The following is an 18,911-nucleotide window of genomic DNA, read 5'->3' on the forward strand; positions in this document are numbered from 1 at the left end:
AACTGGGAGAGTTTTCCTTTTATTTGGTGCAGATTTCACATTTCTGTCGTCTTTTGTTGCTTTCCTGTGACTGGTCAAAAGTGCACCATGACTTTACGGACACGCTGTATATACAAACTATATACATACATACATATATATATATATATATATATATATATATATCGACACTAGTCACATTGGATTAGGACCCACCCTAATGACTGTATCTTAACTAATTATATTACAGTAGCTAGCTTCTTAGTTCCCGATGACACTGTTGGTGTCGGTCATCTACTGGACGGGAACTCCGCTAAACGGAGGCTGGATCCCCGCAATCGGAGGCTCCTCCTTCCTCCCCTGCAGTTGAAATGCCTGCTCTGTCTGCTGCTCTCACAGCTGGACCCTTCGTCAAGGACCCAGCCTTCCGAGAGCATTGCGGTGTTGAGACCACCTGGACAGTATATGTGACTGGAGCCTATTAAGACCTCGGTATAAACTGTTTAGCTTCTGGTGGGCGGGGGGTGGGGGTGGGGTGGTGGAGATCTGTCACCTTACAGTGACCAGCCTTGCATGTTCCTTGCTAATTAAACCACCACGTACATTCTGGAGCGGCCCCCGTGTCCCCTCTGTCTTGGTCTCTGAGTACCAGCCCAAACGTAACCCAGGAAGCTCCCAAGTTTGCGAAGCAACACTTGGCCAGGTAATAATGGGCCTTGGGAAAGAGGCCTCGGAGGGGAACCTGGAGTTGGCCTTGGCCTCTTTGCGGGGCTGGATCGTCCGTCCATCAGGGGCTGCATAGGGCGCGTGCGTGGAGAAGAGGCCCGCCTGGCCGTAGGGTGCTGGCCTCACTGGGCAGTTCAGCTTCCGCAGACGCCCAGCCAGAGCCTGAAGCTCCGCTTAGGGAGCTGGAGAAAGAGCTGAGGTCCGAGAAGAACATGCCGTGTCCTTCTCTGCTAGCTCCTGCTCTGGCAGACAAGGTGGGCTAGCAGGATAAACCATTGGGGACCTTAGTGTCTTAGTGTGCTGTTTTGCAAAGCAGGAGGGCCCAAGCCATTGAGGTCTGAGAATTTGTGAAGACGCCTGACTGGGACGCTAAGAGGTGGAATCCTGGGAAAGTGTTGGAGAAGTTCATGAAGAGGACATGACTGCTGGTCAACCAGGGAGCTGGTCCCAGGCAGTGGAAGGCTCCCCGCCCACTCCCTTGTCCGTGAAACGTCTGCTCTGCCCACTCTTTCTGCATTAGGATCTGTTTCAAGAACTAGACTTGAGGGAATAAGGTGGTATTGAGACCATCTGGATGGTACACATGACTGAACCCAGATAATTCTCTCCTGTGCTCTAAGTAAGTGGCCAGTTTTAGATTTCCCCTCGGAAGCTCCCGAGGTTTTGAACCAACAGATAACCCCTGGAATATCATAGAAGATTCTCTGCTGCTCACATGTAAGGCACTATGAGAACTACTTACTGATTTGGTCTGCTCTGTTCATTGCTTAGGGTTTGCCATCTAGAGAGGAGGTGAGGGGAGTCGGATGGATAACTTTGGAGACCTTCTTCTGGCTGTGTCTATGGAGGCCTGAGAATTAGGTAAGAGAACAGGACAGTTACAGAGAATTCTTGCATGATTCGTGAAAGTTTTTTCCAGGGAGCACATTCCTCCACTTCGTTGTTTGTTGTCTACGGTCAAATCAAGATCCTCATTTATTCTGATTCCCACTGGGGTTCCAGGTTGGATTCTTGAGCCTACATAGAAATTCATTCATTTGGGTTAAGATGAAGTTCTATACTCCTATCTTCAATCTATCACTCCTGGCTGGAATTCTATCAATCAAGTCTTTGCCAGCTGGACAGCCATCAAGGAGTAAGGCATTGGTAGAGCCAGGCCTGGGACCTAGGAAGGTAAATTTGAACAGGAGCCCTAGAGTGTGGACAGTGGCCAAAATAGAGGCAACTGCCTATAGAATTATAGCCACAGGTGTTGACAATAGGCAGAACTTCAGTACCAAGTGGGGGAATGTGCCAGAGAGGAGGAAGGGAGACACAGAAAGGGAGGAAAACAGCAACAAACTTGGCAGAGGCCAGATAGACCCTGGATGGAATCCAACCATTGCTACTGAATAGCTGTGTGATCTCGAGGATGTTACTTAATTTCTCTGAGCCTTTGTGTTACAATCTTTAAAATGGAATTAGTAAGAGCTACTTCATAGACGAATTGTCGGGGTTTGAAAAAACAATATGGTGATAACAATACATCTCTTTTGGGGTTGTAAAGAGCCTAGTAGGACACCTGGTTCAAAGCAGATGCTCAGTAAATGGGGTGAGAGATGCTATGGGTGGTCTGCTCAGATCCACTTGGGTCCTATTTTTGTATGACCCCTGACTTTTCCAGTAGCTCACACCTGCCAGCTCTCTTTTGAAGAACTGTTCTTGGGGTTTTGGAGCCTAAAAAGGAACATGCCTGGGAATGTGGGTTTGTTATTAGTATATATAATGCTTTCCTATTTTCTGGAAGAGTATGTGTAGACTTAAATGTAGAAAAATATGGTCTATCTTGGGGAATATTCTGCGTGTACTTGAAAAGAACTGTGTTCTCTTGCTGGGGAGAGTGTTTTATAAATGTCAATTATGTCAGGCTGTTGATTATGTTGTTTAAACTCCTTCTACACCTCTACTATGTATTTTCTTCTACTACTAAAGCTATTGCTTTAGCTTCTGCCTGTATTTATGTATCTATCTATTATTCTTTTAGTTTTATCAGATTTTTCTTCCTATATTTTGAAACTCTCTTGTTATGTCTATATACACTTTGGATTATTATATCCTTTTGGCCAGCTGATCCCTTTATTGTTGTATAACCATTTCGTGCCCCTCCCCTGGAGGTGTTTAATAAAAGTTATGATTTAGAAGTTTACTTGCCTTTTTCTTTTTGTTAGGGTGGGGGTAAAGCTTCTAACTTTCTTCGTCTTAGGTGGAAGTGAAACTCTACATGATTGATAATTTAATATCTTTTCCCTAAATTTATTCTTGCAAATTTTCACTATAGAAGAGATCACCTCAGCATTATGTGATGAGAAAGTTACTTTAATTAAAAATGGAAAGGATTTTAATTTGGCAAATGCTAGGAAGGATTGATTAGTACTCTTTAAGGCTGCGTAATTTAAAAAGAGTATTTTGCAAGCCAGGTTTTAAGCCACAGAAAAAAAATTTAGAGCTAACTTAATAAGCCACTGGAAAGCAGATTTTTTCAAAAAGTGCTGATATGTCTTTCGTTGCATAGTGTTATTTGTTTAACTGACATTTTGCCATAATCCGTTAGCTCTAGCAAAAAGTATTGTCCCTCTAGGAGTATCTGTCTGTTCTCTGCACTGGCAAATCCTTGGGTATAACTTTTTATGTGGCACAGCCTTTCAATAATTAAACCTCACGTTCAGTGTGTTGTCATTTCTAAGGACACAAAGGACACAGAGGAAGAGAAAGAACACTCAGGTAAGGCAGAGAAAGGATGAGAGGGCATAGGAGTTACAGAGAAGAAGATATTGCTTAATAAGGATAAAAAAGAAGCTTCTGCTTATCTAGAATTGTTAGCTAGAGTCAGGAGATTTAAAGCAAAGACAGTGCGTCTAGCCAAGGATTTCTGTTTCTGAGAATTCATGCCCACCTAGGTCTCAGGGATGGCGCCAGTACCATTCATTAATTAATTTAATTTTTTTAAAGGAATGCTGGCTTTGGGAAAGGACAGGGACTACTACTGCACGAAGCTCTTGGGATGTCTCCAAGGGCACAAATCGCATCATAGGCTATGGGAGTGGTGTCACTGTAATAGTTCTGGGTTTAGACAAACTGGGCATTAAAGGTGCTTTTTCTGTTGAGTGACCTTGGGTAAGTTACTTAATTTCTCTGATGCTCAGTTTCCTCCTCAGTTAAATGGGGCTAATAACATAACCCTTACGTTTTAGTGTTGTTTGATGGATGATGAGGTGATAAGATCTGTAAAACACTTGACACAAGGCCTGACATTTAGTCAGTACTCAGAGTGAGGGTATTTCTCTTCCCTTCTCCAGGGCTGTGTAATGAAGGGGACATGAAGATGATAGCCCCCCAAAACCTGTCCTCTGTGATCTTGATTTTGTGAAAATACACAATTCTACATGTGCCGTTTTAGGAACCTGGAGGCATTCTTGTTGTGTGGGTTGAATTTTACATTTGTGCCGTAAAGTAATTTAGTTGCATGGGGCGCGATTTTATAAAATGTTATTGTTTCCGTTCTGCAATGTGGAGGTCAGAGCAGTTCTCCCCTTGGCTCATTGGCGTGGCTGTATCTATCCCTCGGTGAGGCTTGTGTAACTGGGGTCAGGGATCTTTTGCATGAACAATTGATTAAATTAATGGAGGTTGTCTGGTTCAAACTGACCTAGGTTTGAATCATGGGTTTTCTCATTTCTAGCAGTAAGATCTGAAGCAAATTCCCTTTTCTACTTTTTTAGGGTTGTGATATTGAATGAGATTGTGCATATCATGCACTGAAAAATATTTGTGTAAACAATGTATTGAATATTTACCATCTACTGGCCCTGGGCTGAGTACCTTATATGGATTATATAGTTCAATGCCTGCCCACTACAACTCTATAAGGTAGGTGATATTATTATTCCCAATTCACAGGGGAGGAGGCTGATCTTTGGAGAGGTAAGTCACTCAACAGAGCCAGGTCGTGGTGGTGAGGATGGGAACCCAGGTTCATGCTCTTCGCCCCGTTGTTATACTCCCTTCCTTTTCTTTAGTTTCTGCTTCTCCCAAGACCACTATGAAATTTAGAAATTAGTTTTGGTATTTGGTGACATAAGGGTAGGTTGCATGCCTAATATTGCCTTCTGTGAACATGTTTTAGAGCTTTCAAATACTCTCAGAGTAGGGAAAGCAGCACAAGGTATTTTGGGGACAACCTCCCAATATGGTCACTCTTAACAGCCTGGTATCTGAAGCATTTGAAGCCTTAGGTTTGTAAGTTCTACTCATGAGTGAGGCAAGGACTCTGGTCACTGAACAGTCGGTGGGTAGACAGTGGTGCCATGCTTCTTATAGACCAGAGGAAGATGAATTTTTTAAGGAAGCAGAATGACCAGCAGAAACTCTGTCTGAGGCCACACTATTTTAGAAATGCATCTGCAGCTCATTCTTTAGAACGAGCTTGAGAAACGGATGGGTGGGCTGTAGATGGGAAAATAATCAAACATTTCTGCACATGGCATCCAGCCTACCAAGAGGAGTCCTAATTTTTCTTACCAATTTCTATCAGGACCTCATTAACAAACAGCTGAAACTTTAAAGTACAAAGGACAACTATTCATTCCTTTAGTCTCCGAAGTACTGTCTCCTAGAGAAGGTATCTTGGGAGAGGGGAGAGGTTCATGGAAATGGTTCCATGAGTTATAATCTACAAGTGTCGTTTTGACAGTCTTCAGATTTATTCCCAGAACGATGGTAATGAACAAGAGTACTGCTTAGACTCAACATGTTGGGCATTGAATGCAATGATAGTACCTGACCCATAATTACAAAGGTACTATTTTTATAGACAGATCATATATAGTCTTTCTTGAGTCCCCTTGTGACCTTTGTTACCCACGTTGCACTGGCAGATTAATGAGGCAGAGGTAACATCTGACATTCTCTATGTGAAATTCACACATTTGTTAAAAAAAAAAATCAAGTTGATGACTAAGGCCTTAACCATCTTAAATAATTGATCCCCTATCGGAAAGAATGCATCCAGCCCTCCTGAGAAATGGGCTTCCCAGAATAAAGCACCAAATCTTTATTGTTTGTCCTCAGTATCTACTCCTGACTCTTACAGACTGGTGGTGATAAATGAGCAGAAATGTAAAATCTTCTTGCGGCCTTTCATAAGCCATAAGCACAACAATCACTGTTTATGGCACATCTATTTTAGACTAGCAAGCTAGATACTAATCCAGAATATTTACAACTCTGAACAGTCTGTTACTTCAAAGTTTCTGCCCACCCTGTTATTCTATAGCCACTAGAGGGTATCATGAAGGAAAAGCTTCAGTTTCTTTCTTTCAGTATCTCACATATAGTTAAGGATCTAAGACACAGCCATCATAATGAAAGGCTAAATTCACTGAGAACTTACTATATGTCAGGGACTCTGCTAAAGTCTTTACATAGATTTTCTCATTTAATTCTCTGAACCACTAAAGTATATAGCACTACAGTGTGTCCGTAAAGTCATGGTGCACTTTTGACCGGTCACAGGAAAGCAACAAAAGATGACAGAAATGTGAAATCTGCACCAAATAAAAGGAAAACCCTCCCAGTTTCTGTAGGATGATGTGGCAGCATGTGCGCATGTGCAGATGATGACATAACACCATGTATACAGCAGAGCAGCCCACGGCCATGCCAGTCAAGATGTGGATGGTACAGAGGAAAGTTCAGTGTGTTCTGTGGCTTGCTAAATTCGAATCCATGACCAAAATGCAACATGAATATCGGCGCGTTTATAACGAAGCGCCACCACATAGGAATAACATTACTTGGTGGGATAAGCAGTTGAAGGAAACCGGCAGTTTGGTGGAGAAACCCCGTTCTTGTAGGCCATCAGTCAGTGACAAGTCTGTAGAGGCTATAAGGGGTAGCTACCTAAGGAGCCCTAAAAAATCTGTGCGTGAGCCCACATCAAACTGCACTGAATAGGTATGAAACTGGGAGAGTTTCCCTTTTATTTGGTGCAGATTTCACATTTCTATCGTCTTTTGTTGCTTTCCTGTGACCGGTCAAAAGTGCACCATGACTTTATGGACACACTGTATATCCCAAGTTGACAGGTGGTGCTAAGTAGCTTCCTTCAAATGTTGAAGCTGAGCTTCAAACCCAAATGGTCTGACTCCATTCTTTTAACTATCATTGCTTCCCAAGACAGCTGATCTAGGACACAGATTGTATAGAAGACATTTTAGTTGAAGCCAGGCTAAGTAAGGGGTAAGGCAGTGGTCCCCAATCTTTTTTGGGCCACGGACTGGTTTAATGTCAGAAAATATTTTCATGGACCGGCCTTTAGGGTGGGACGGATAAATGCACAAAATAAAATTATGCGACCGGCGTAAAAACTGTGGTATTTTAAAATATAATTGTCGAACTTACGAGACAAATGTCAAGAGTGAGTCTTAGACGGATGTATCAGAGGGAATTTGGTCATTTTTTAAAAATAAAACATCGTTCAGACTGAAATATAAATAAAACGGAAATAATGTAAGTTATTTATTCTTTCTCTGCGGACCGGTACCAAATGGCCCATGGACCGGTCCCGGTCCGCGGCCCAGGGGTTGGGGACCACTGGGGTAAGGGCACACTAATGGAGTCAGTGGTAGCTGTAGTTGGGGAGTTAAGGGTCAAGGAAATGAACGATTGGTTGTAAGTTAGTTGCCCAGGGCAGTGGAACTCAGAACCATGGACAGCTATTCGGAGAGGCATGCTTTTTTATCCCCTGGTTTAAGTCAGGTAAAGCTGTTATTCTCACACGAGGCTAATATCAGCAATTCACTGTCTTTATTAATTGATTGTCATTCCTTTCCTGCTTGACTTAGCTCCTCAGAATTCATGGAATCATTGTCAATACCCTCACGAGCTTTATTAGATGTCTGTAGTTGATGTGAGCAATCTTTGGATCTTCTGGAGCTATGCAGAATAGCCAGCAGGGTGGTTGGGATGCGCGGGGGTTAGAAGGTGTGGCAAGGAAGGAAGAATTCTCAGTTGTCTGAATCAGTTGCTTGGTCCTCTAACAAGCCATTTTCTTCTAATTCAGGATAAGGTTAAAGCTAAGGTCAGGACCCTGACAATAAATGTGAATAGTTAAAAGAACTCAGTTGAAGAACACAGGCAATGCATGTCAAAGGAGGCTCGTGCTTAATGGCCAAATGGTGGTTACAGTCACATGCCACTGGGGAGTGAAATCATCGTAAGCTGGCCTCAGAAGGCAATTGAAGGATATGTTCAGATAACTGGAGAGAAGAAGAGGAGTATTTCAGAGAAAAGTAAAGAACACACACACACACACACACACACACACAAATTCCAGAAATAAGGAGCTGTAAAATGTCTAGTGGAGAATAAACAGGCTTGATTTTTTTCCTGGAAACTATGATAGTCTCAGATTTGTGGGTAATCCATTTTGATTCTTATTGTACATATTTATACAAAATATCATCAGGATGAAAAAACAGCAGATAGGCTTTCAAGCTGTTGGGGTGCTGATGTGGATGCACAGGGCTAATGCTCCTGTTTAGCCAGACAGCTCTCTTAACATTGGATTTCTGCTGCAATTAGAAAACATCGCTGGAGACAAGCTGCGCAGTAACATTTCTTCCCAAGCAACTAGGGAGCCCGGAGACGCTGGATGGTCATTTGCAGGAGACAAATGACAATGACCCCCTGAGATGTAATGTGCAGGAAAAAAAAATACTGCCATTGTCCAGGTTTCTTCTTGTTCCTAGCTCAGACAGAGGAGGGAGACAAGGTACCATGTTAACAACAGGATGGAGCTTATAGCCCGATGATGGAAAGATCGGCCGATCCCTGCCGTTTCTGAAAAAACAATCCTTTGAGGCTGAATCAAATTCAGTGCTGTAGGGAAAAAAAATGTTTTGATGTTCAAGAAAAGGAATATGGCTTAACAGCTGAAGGTCCACTTCTGATAGACCTGGGAAGCCTTGGTGCTGATATTTTATTTCCACATTCTTTGTGCAATGAAGAGGGTTCTCAAGTGGAATTCTGGAGTTGTGACCATTTTTTAGAGATTCACTGGCTGGTAAGGAACATAGTCCTTAATTTGAATGAGAAAAAGAAGGATGCGTTACTTTGGCATCGTGTGCTGTGTGGTGAGAGGTAGAAGGCTATGTCCACTCAGTTGATGCCATGGGGCAATGTGTGGATGTATCTGTGTACATGAATATGCAAGTCTTGGTATATAGCATGCTGATTTGAGACATGCACCAAGCAGTCAGACAGATTACTTCATGCCTGATTCTTTTCAGTCATTAAAGCACCAACATCGTATACAAGAAAGGATAGAAGCTTTGGCATTGGAGAGATTCAGGTTCAAGTCCCAACTCAACCATTTTCTAACAGTGTGACCTTGGGCAAGTTACTGATTCTCATTTTCAGTAAATGAGAAAAATGACCTCTGATTCTCATTTTTCTCATCTGTGAAATGAAGACACCAGTCCTCTGTAAAGCACTTGGAATAGTGCCTGACATAGGTTAGGTATTCAACAAATGTCCACCACACATTCCCATTGTTATCAAAAACAGTTATTTTCTTGTTTCCTTGGTGAGCTGGACACTACTTGTTTTTGTCTTCCAGTCTCTTTTCTTCCCCTTCTAACACACTTTGATTTTCCTTTGAAGAGACCGGCTATTGCCCTTCTTAGTACACATGGTTTGGGTGAGAACTCTCCTTCCTGCAGAGGTAGACACACCTTCATCAATCATGGTATTCCATTTTCCTTTCCACATTATTGGTTCAGAGATGGACATGTGACCCAAGATGGGCCAGTGAGAAGCAATCCCAATTCTTTTTTTGGAAGCAGAAACTTTGTTCCTTTGGTGGTTGTTGAGAATATATTAGATGGTTCCTCAAAAAGTTAAACAGAATGGTAACACGACCCATCAATTCCACTCTTTTATACCAAAAAGAATTAAAAAACAGGTGTTTAAACCAAAACTTATACAGAGGGAAGGGGCTAAGGGGTGGTAAAGAGTAAAGGGGGTCAAATATATGGTGACAGAAGATGATTTGACTTTGGGTGGTGAGCACACAATGCAACATGAATATCAGGTATCATAGAAATGTGCACTTGAAACCTATATACTCTGATTAACCAATGTCATCACAATAAATTTAATACAAAGAAAAATACAACTGCAAAAAATTACTACAAATATTTTATATGTGAATGTTCATAGCAGCATTATTCATAATAGTGAAAAGAGCCAAACAACTCAAATGTCCATCAATTGATGACTGGATAAATAAAACGTGGTCTTGTCCATGCAATGGAATATTATTTGACCATAAAGGGCCATGAAGTGCTGATACGTGATGAAGTTCTACACCATGGGTGACCTTGAAAACATTATTTGGGAATAGCTTTGGAGGCACTCACCTCCTGGTGAAAGAAAAAGTCTGATAATACTTTTAACACAAATAGAAGGAAATATTTTTATAGCCAGATAGCTCTACTCCCCCCCCCACACACACACAAAGAGGCAGGATGCTCATAGAACCTACCCTCTTTGTGTGTGTGTGTGTGTGTGTGGCAGAGACAGAGAGAGTCAGAGAGAGGGACTGTTAGGCACAGACAGACAGGAAGGGAGAGAGATGAGAGGCATCAATCATCAATTTTTCGTTTTGGCTCCTTAGTTGTTCACTGATTGATTTCTCATATGTGCCTTGACAGGGGGGCTACAGCAGACCGAGTGACCCCTTGCTCGAAAGAGCAACCTTGGGCTCAAGCTGGTGAGTTTTTTTTTGTGTGTGTGTGTTTTTTTTTTTTTTACGCTTCACGAATTTGTGTGTCATCCTTGCGCAGGGGCCATGCTAATCTTCTCTGTATCGTTCCAATTTTAGTATATGTGCTGCCGAAGCGAGCATGGTGAGTTTTGCTCAAACCCGATGAGCCCTCACTCAAGCTGGCGACCTTGGGGTCTTGAACCTGGGTCCTCCTCCGCATCCCAATCCGACGCTCTATCCACTGCGCCACCGCCTGGTCAGGTGAACCCACCCTCTTGTTGTTCTCTCCTCATGATCTCGCTGAACAAAACCCAGCTCAAATGCTGCTTTGTCCAGGGAGACTTCAGCATTGGAATTAGTCATTCCCTGCCTTAGGGAAAATTATTTTTATTTTTGTAGATGGCTGCTCCTCCCACCCTCAGAATGCAGGACTTCTGGTGGGAGCAACCATGTCTCGTTCTTATTTACAGATCCCTCTGCTGCAATGCCTACTACTGTGCTGGGCACGTGTGTGTGCTCAATGAACACTTAATTTGAAGTGAGCGTTGGTCATAATTGTGCATGAGAGTGACACGTAGCTGTATATTACATCTAGTTTTATTTAGTACTCGGCGTGATTCTTTAAAATATGTGCTTTAATTAAGTATAGCTGTACGTTTCTCTGCCTAGAGCTACACCCACACCTACATCTGTATTTACATCTCTGTCTACGAGATACTACCTGAGGGAAACTGAAAGCCTTCCCTACCTAAAAACCCACTATACTGTTGAACTTGGGCCACAAAATCTAAAATCACTGAAATATGCTATTGTGCACATTCCAGAGGTCATTAAACTATTGTAATACCTCCTTTTCAACAACCACCACAATAATGAAGATAATGATCATAATAATAACAGGATCAGCTGCCAGCTATGGAGTACCGTATTTGCTTTGATCTGGGATCTCCGAGTTCCTCACCTACATAATTTTGTTCAATCCGCACAGCAGCCCTTTGAGCCGGGTTCTCTGATTAATCTCCTCGGATTGATACACAGAGGCTGAGGGAACTTCAACTGCTTAGCCAAGGTCACACATTCTGTTTGAGAGCGGAACTAGGGGTCAAACCCATCTGACCTCCAGACCCCTGTTCCTGACCAGTGCTCTCCACGTCCCACCCATTTCCAACTGCATGTCTTTCCCCTCCCTGTTCTTGCCACCCTGGTTCCCTGAGCCTATAGCAATGCCATGTGGGAGTTCTGCTCTAGCAGGACACTCACTTTCTCCCCCACGCCTGTCCCTCATTCCCTTCCTCTGAGCCTGAGGGTCTTGAGAACAAGCGTCCGAGGAGGCCGCACCCTGCTGGCACACCCTCTCCTGCACGTGTCTCTCCAACCTCCTGTGGTTATAGAAAGGGATCCGTTTGGGGCAGATCTGATTTGGTTACTTGGTGAATCCTGAGAGGATGGGAGGGGTCCTATGTTCTTGTCCTTGTCACTACCCATTATGCCTGGAGAAGTGCATGCAAGACCCTTCCCCATGATGTAGAGAACGTCATGGGAGATGACATAGATGAGACAAAATCTTGCTTCCTTTCAGTCTGTTGCTGGGCACCACCGTCTGTCATCAGCTTGGTGGCAGTCTCCAATGGTGAGAAATTTCCTCCAGAAATCAGGTTCCGGGAGACACTGTCTTCACATTTCTGAGCCCTTAGGTAAAAGAGGAACTGAATGAAACACCCTGGCCATCTGGGTCTATTTGGACTCAGATCCATCCCTTGCCCTCCTCGTACAGACCATGGTTCCCAGGCTCGTGCTTCAGCTGACTGACAGCTGAGTAGGCCAATAGAAGGTACCAATGAGAGATTGCAATGTGAGTGGAAGGGCTTAACCATGGTATTATCTCCTTTCCTTATTTCCTGTGGGATATCTGCAGTGCTTCTATCTCCTCTCTGGCTCCATATTCCTTGGGACAGGTTCAGCTATTGTCCTGGGTTGCAGTACCTTTTGTCCTCCCTCGGTCCCTTGTTGTAGTAGATTCCTGCCATTTATTCATCTCCAGCAGGGCCAGGACATGGATAAATCAAGTGAGGCTGAGCTATGCAAATGTGAGGTTGGACCTTATCTTTATCTAAAATATTGATATTATCTTCATCATTGATTTGTTTTTCTGTATCAATCTAGACTTTTCAAAGTATTGCATTAAACTAGGGTCACCTCATGTCCCATTTGGTCCTTTGACACTTGTACAGTTAATTCCCTGCATTAAAATCCCACTGTTTGAAATATTAGGTAGCTTCTCTTCCCTTATTAGACACCAATAGATATAGAACCTCACAGTGATTTTGACTTGCACATCTTTATGATGTAGGCATTTGTATAATATTCATTTTACTTATGAGGGAAGATGTTCAGATAGCCTCTGTAATGGGCCAGTGTCGCTGAGCTAGGATGGGGCAGAAATGGATTTTAAACCCAACTTTTAAGACAACAGAATCCTCCCTCTTAGCCATTAAGCTCTGTGGTCTGATTGTATGTATTTTCAAAGGACTCCACTAAGAACAAATCCCTTTTGATCAGGAGAAAACCTTTTGATTGTGGAGGAGAGTCTCTTAAAAGCATTTCTATCTGGGCCCTTTCAAACTTGAAATTGATATGCAGAGAATACGACCATGTGAAGATGGGTGATACTCAGAGGAAATTGGGCAGATTCATATTCTTCTCTGAGCTGATTTGTCTTAGTAAATCCCCAGAAAATACGACTTGTCTCATTTTCCTTCAACCCTTTTGTCTGATTTTGAGCTGAGAATGCTTTTCCTCACTTTCTGTAAATTCTCTTGATTTGGGTTATATAACAGGGCCAAACAATTGCCTTTGCCGAACAAAAGTCTCAAATGAATAGATATCAATGGTAATACCAGTAATTAACAGTTTCTCTCTCAGTGCCTGTCTGAAACTGCTTTTATTGATTTATTTTGACTCTGTTCCATATAGGACAATTTTTCAGCTTGCACAAACATATGCTTATCTCCTTTGGTTCCTACCACTCCGGGCTGTTTTTAAACACTGTAACTCCTCAGGAGATCTCCAACAGGGGAGCCGGCAAAAAGGGACTGAGGCTCCTGGAATCGAAGCGGAGTGTTTATTCATCAGTGTGAAGGATGGAGAACCTCTCAGTTTCGGGGATGGGTTTTCTGTGTTGGCTTTCTGATCTGATTTAACTGGATCTCAGAATTACATGGAGTTGTATGTGGGGAAAGGGAAGGGGGATGGGGAGGGAAGTCGTGCAGGCAAGCAGGGGAGTTAAAGAGGAGAGAAGCGGGAGAGGGAGGACCACTGGCCGGGTTTCCCCGACTCAGGTAGCTGTGCTCCCTGTGATAATCCCAGTCATGCTCTTTCCTTTCTCTCAACAAAGGGGGAAAAGCAGAGTTTTAAAAGGGCTGTGTGTTTGGATGGCTAAGTATGTCAAAGTTATTACCTTTGCCCCAGGACTGTGCCCTTTCATTGAGTTCGGTGTAGAAAACTTGGCTGGCGCAGAAGTAAAAGAGGAAGAGAGAGGGTAGAGGAAACTAATTTAAATTGTTTCCAAACATTGTGTGGTCCTAAAGTCAGACATATTCTCCTCTCCCTCTCTATTCTTCTTTCCTCCCTCCCTCCCTCCCTCCTTCTCTCCCTCTCTTCCTCTCTCTCTCTCTCTCTCTCTCTCTCTCTCTCTCTCTCTCACACACACACACACACACACACACACACACACACACTACATTTGAGATCCCACTGAACATACCTTCAGAATATAATAATATTGGACATTCTATTCTGTGATCCATTGTGATCCATTTTTCAGCTTACTGACATATCATGGAACCCATTTTCATGTTAATAATTATACCTGCATGCCATCATTTTTCATGCCTGAATAATATTCCAATAGATGGATGGATGGATGGATGGATATATATATATATATATATATATATATATATATATATATATATATATCATATTTAACCAATTACCTAGTGTTGAATATTTAATTTCTTTTTTTCTTGGTCTATTTTATAGTCACTACTTACTTCCCTTCTTCCTTTCCTCCCTCTCTTTGCCCTTTCTGTATAACCATTCTTAGATAAATATCCTTAATCTTTTTGCATGAATATAAAGCATATGCTTAGAACGAATTCTTAGGTGTAGATTGTTGGGTCAAAGAGTGTGCTAATTTCTTAAGCTTCTGATGCATTTGTTATTCTATTTTCTGAGTCTGTACTGAGGCGCACAGAGAATGTGGCAGTTTTGACCCCAGAATTACACCATCCAGTAAAGCTTCTCTGAAGATGTAGTGTTTGCACTGAGAATTCGAGGATGGGTATGAGTTATCAGGGCAAGGGCAAGGGATGATGATTACGGTGCTACTGGTGACGGAACACATTCCTGGCTGTGTAACACATGTATGCAAAGTACACTTGGTACGAGGGACCAAGGAACCTCCAGTGAGGCAGACTGAGCACAATGACTGAGGGTGTGTGTACTGTTCAGGGTTCTCTGGAGAAACAGAACCAATAGCATACTATATATTTATATCTATATCTATATCATAATTAATCTATATGTAGTAATATAGCTATATCTATGTATCTATGTATCTATGTATCTATCTATCTATCTATCAGCTACCTATTGAGATATTATTATAAGGAATTGGCTCATGTGATAATGGAGGCTGGCAAGGCCCAAGATTGCAGTCTACAAGCTGGAGACACAGGAGAGCCAATGGTTCAATTCCAGTCCAAATGTAGGAAAAAATATTTATGTCCTAGCTCGGGACAGCCAGGCAGGAGGACAGGAGGAGTTTTCCCTTACTCATGGGAGGGTCAGCCTTTATATCTCATCAGGCCTTCAATTAATTGATAAGCCCCCCCCCCCCCACACACACACACCACAATAGAGAAGGCAATCTGGTTTACTCATTCTGCTCATTCAAATATTCATCTCATCCAAAGACCTGCTCACAGACACAGCCAGAATAATGTTTGGCCAAATGTCTGGGCACCCAGTGGCCTATTCAAGTGGACACATAAAATTAGCCATCACAGGGGGGACATGAGAGGAAGCTTAAGAAGTTGTCAGTGGGGGAGGGAATTGTAGATGGAAAAAGAACAAGACCATAAAATGCCTGTGGACCACATAAGGAATTTTAGTCTTAATCTTCAGAGATACTGGAAGTCACTGAGTAGTTTTAGCAAGGCTAGAGGTGCGGTGTTATAAATTGCATTCACGATAGCCCTATGCAGTATGTGGGGAAGGTGTTACTCTTTCATACGGTACTTGAAAAGGTTGAGCTAGAATGTTTAAGTAGTTCACGTAGGCCCTCTCTCTTCCTACAGTACAAATGAGGGTTCTTTTGGTCATACTAAATTATGACTTGTGGGTCAACATGTGCACAGAGAATTGTCACAAAGGATCCCCAGAAACACTGCTGGGAGCTGTTGTAGATACTTTCAGTGCTTTACCCACCTCCCCCTGCTCCAACTTGGATGTGCCAAGGAGTTCACGTCTCTAGCAGTCACCGATGGCAGATGGGGAGCTAGTGGGTAAACCTTGCAGCCTTGCAGTCCCAGGTGTGTGTGTGGGACAGTGCCAAGGTGTATCCCCTACAGCGGTCTCCCGGGAGTCCTCCAGGACTGTGCTCCAGCTGCCCACAGCAATCATCTTTTGAGCACCACAGTCTGCAACGGCTGTTTTCCCATTCCCGTCATACTTTCCCACTCCCCTAATGAGGCTTCCTAAGACTGCTTCCCAAATAAATAACGCAAAACCTTTTCTCAGGATCTGCATCCGGGGGAACCTAACCAAAGGCAGGGACCCTCCTTCCGTCAGCTTTCTACTTCTGTGCAGTTTTACCACGAGTGCTTGAGCTTGGCAGGTCCCTAGGCTCTGCACCTGGAGGCTTTAGTGAGGAGCACGGGAGCAAGACTCTCGACATTTGTTCCTCTCTCCCGCTCATGACCACAAAGCTGGTGGCACGGGCTGACCTCTGAGGGCAGTGTGTGTAAATCTCCCCTGCAATGCATTTCTGCTGAAGGCAGAATTTGACAGTGGGCACCCTCTAGTCTGCCAGCAGTGGTGGTGACACCATGCATGGGCTGAAGGATTAATCACCAGCCCCTGCCAGTTTTAGGATAACAACCCTGCCATCTTCTTACCCCTGACACCTCTGCTTCCGACGGTTCCCCGAGGCTGCCTCAATAGTTTACATGAGAACCAACAGCACCAGGAGTCTGGCACGCTCTCCGACAGTCAACCTGTTTCTGGCTTTTTTTTTTTTTTTTCCTACCTTCTGGGTTAGGACTGAAGCTCTGTTTTCCTGAACTGCAGGTGACATCAGCTTAGGAATTATCTTCGGGCTGGACACTTGCTGTCATTTCCCAAGGACACCAGTACTGGGGATGTGAATTAAATGCTTGTAATTAGAAGGTGCCTTTTTGCCAGGGTTCTTTAGGGAAAAATTTCTCCTCACTCTATCTGATATTCCCATGGAGACGGGTGTGTGTGGGGGGATTCATGTCTGGCTGCAGGCAGTGGTATCAGAAATAATGGCTGGAGGCACTAGAAAAATGTAATCAATATTTACCTGCTGAGAGGTCCCATGATGGGAAGGAAATTGACTCTCTTCCCCACCGCATCTATCCCATTTTGGTGTTCTGCTTCCTTTGTGTATTTGGCAGAGGGGAAAATGCATAATCGTGGTTCTTCAGGGGAGAAGATCCCCATGAAACCATGACATCATCAGTCTATATAAGACAATCCATTACAGAGGGACGGGGAGTTGAAAATATCCAAGCAGTTCTCCTGGTTATCTGTCTGGTTTCTGTTTAATCTCTTTATGCTCAAACTATTGCAGCCTGGGACACACTTTTTTTTTTTTTTTTTTTTTTTTTTTTTTAAATTTCTTTCTCCCCTCTGCCCCTTGGCCAGAACATATAATAATTGATGACGCTGGCCCTGGCCGGTTGGCTCAGCGGTAGAGCGTCGGCCTGGCGTGTGGGGGACCCGGGTTCGATTCCTGGCCAGGGCACATAGAAGAAGCGCCCATTTGCTTCTCCACCCCCCCCTTCCTCTCTGTCTCTCTCTTCCCCTCCCGCAGCCAAGGCTCTATTGGAGCAAAGATGGCCCGGGCGCTGGGGATGGCTCCTTGGCCTCTGCCCCAGGTGCTAGAGTGGCTCTGGTCGCGGCAGAGCGACGCCCTGGAGGGGCAGAGCATCGCCCCCTGGTGGGCAGAGCGTCACCCCTGGTGGGCGTGCCAGGTGGATCCCGGTCGGGCGCATGCGGGAGTCTGTCTGACTGTCTCTCCCCATTTCCAGCTTCAGAAAAATACAAAAAAAAAAAAAAAAAAAAAAAAATTAAAAGAAATAATAATTGATGACACTTGTTTCATTATCTGTGTCACTTCCCTGGAGAAGTTTCCTGGAGGAAAAACAAAACAAAACAAAACAAAAAAAAACACACAAAAAAGCTAGCTGGGTTGATAATGTTTTTCTGGACTGTTTTATCACAGATTTGGAGGTGTGAGGATAGTGATAGTCCTAGAACTCCAGTGCATATCACCTGGATAATTCCTCTTCTGCAGCAGAAGTGTACTGGTCTGAATTCCTGATTGCAAACAAAACAACAGAATGCACACTGGTAAAATGAAGCAGGAGAAGGACCTCATGGTTTGGAAAACAAGGAGGAAGCACTGGGATCCGAGTTCCTTGAGGGCAGGGGTTCTGGTCTCCTGTGATCATGGCTAGATCCGCAGTTCGTAGAACAGCGCCGGGCACATGGTAGACACCTAATAAATGAATTAATGAAATGAGAGTGATGGTTTGAACGCTGGGCTGTTCCGAAGGGTAAAGATCCATCACAAGAATGTTTTCCATTCTCGATAAAATGAACAATTGAACGATCACTCTCAGAAGCTAGTTCTTTGTCTTCAGCAAGACGAGACCGCGATCAACTCATGCATTACAGGGAAAAATGCTGTGCTGTGACATTTTTCCCTTCAGATTTTCTTCTATGCAAAGTTGACATTTTTAGCCGGGGTGCACTGGCCTCTATTTGTCTCTAAAGGGAGTCACAGAGGCAGCAACAGAGATGATCAATGGATAAGCTCATCTCTTCCTACCTTGGGCAGAGAATAAAGGGAGAACTTAGTTCTTCTGCTAACATCTTAAGAGGCGTGGAGCCACTTGGCATAGGGCATTCAAGGTGGCAGCTTTGTGGGAGAGGAAATGCTGACCTAGTTAAGTTCCCCTAAGCTGGCCACGTGCTTAAGAGCCTACACTTACTGAGCGCCTATTTCGTGCCAGGCACTCTTCGAAGCACTCCGCGTGTTTGTTCTGATCCTTTAATCCACTGGTCCCCAACATTTTTGGGGCCACAGACT

At 43.6% G+C, this 18,911-nt stretch overlaps 1 non-coding gene across 1 annotated transcript; it reads right to left on the minus strand.

Moving 5' to 3' along the window:
- Positions 1-10,544: 10,544 nt before the first annotated feature.
- On the minus strand, positions 10,545-10,651 carry LOC136404619 (U6 spliceosomal RNA). Its single transcript, XR_010751340.1, has one exon. It is a non-coding gene; the product is annotated as a U6 spliceosomal RNA (small nuclear RNA).
- Positions 10,652-18,911: the final 8,260 nt, after the last annotated feature.

Source organism: Saccopteryx leptura, chromosome 4 (genome assembly GCF_036850995.1).
Source record: "Saccopteryx leptura isolate mSacLep1 chromosome 4, mSacLep1_pri_phased_curated, whole genome shotgun sequence".
In the NCBI taxonomy this organism is placed as follows: domain Eukaryota; kingdom Metazoa; phylum Chordata; class Mammalia; order Chiroptera; family Emballonuridae; genus Saccopteryx; species Saccopteryx leptura.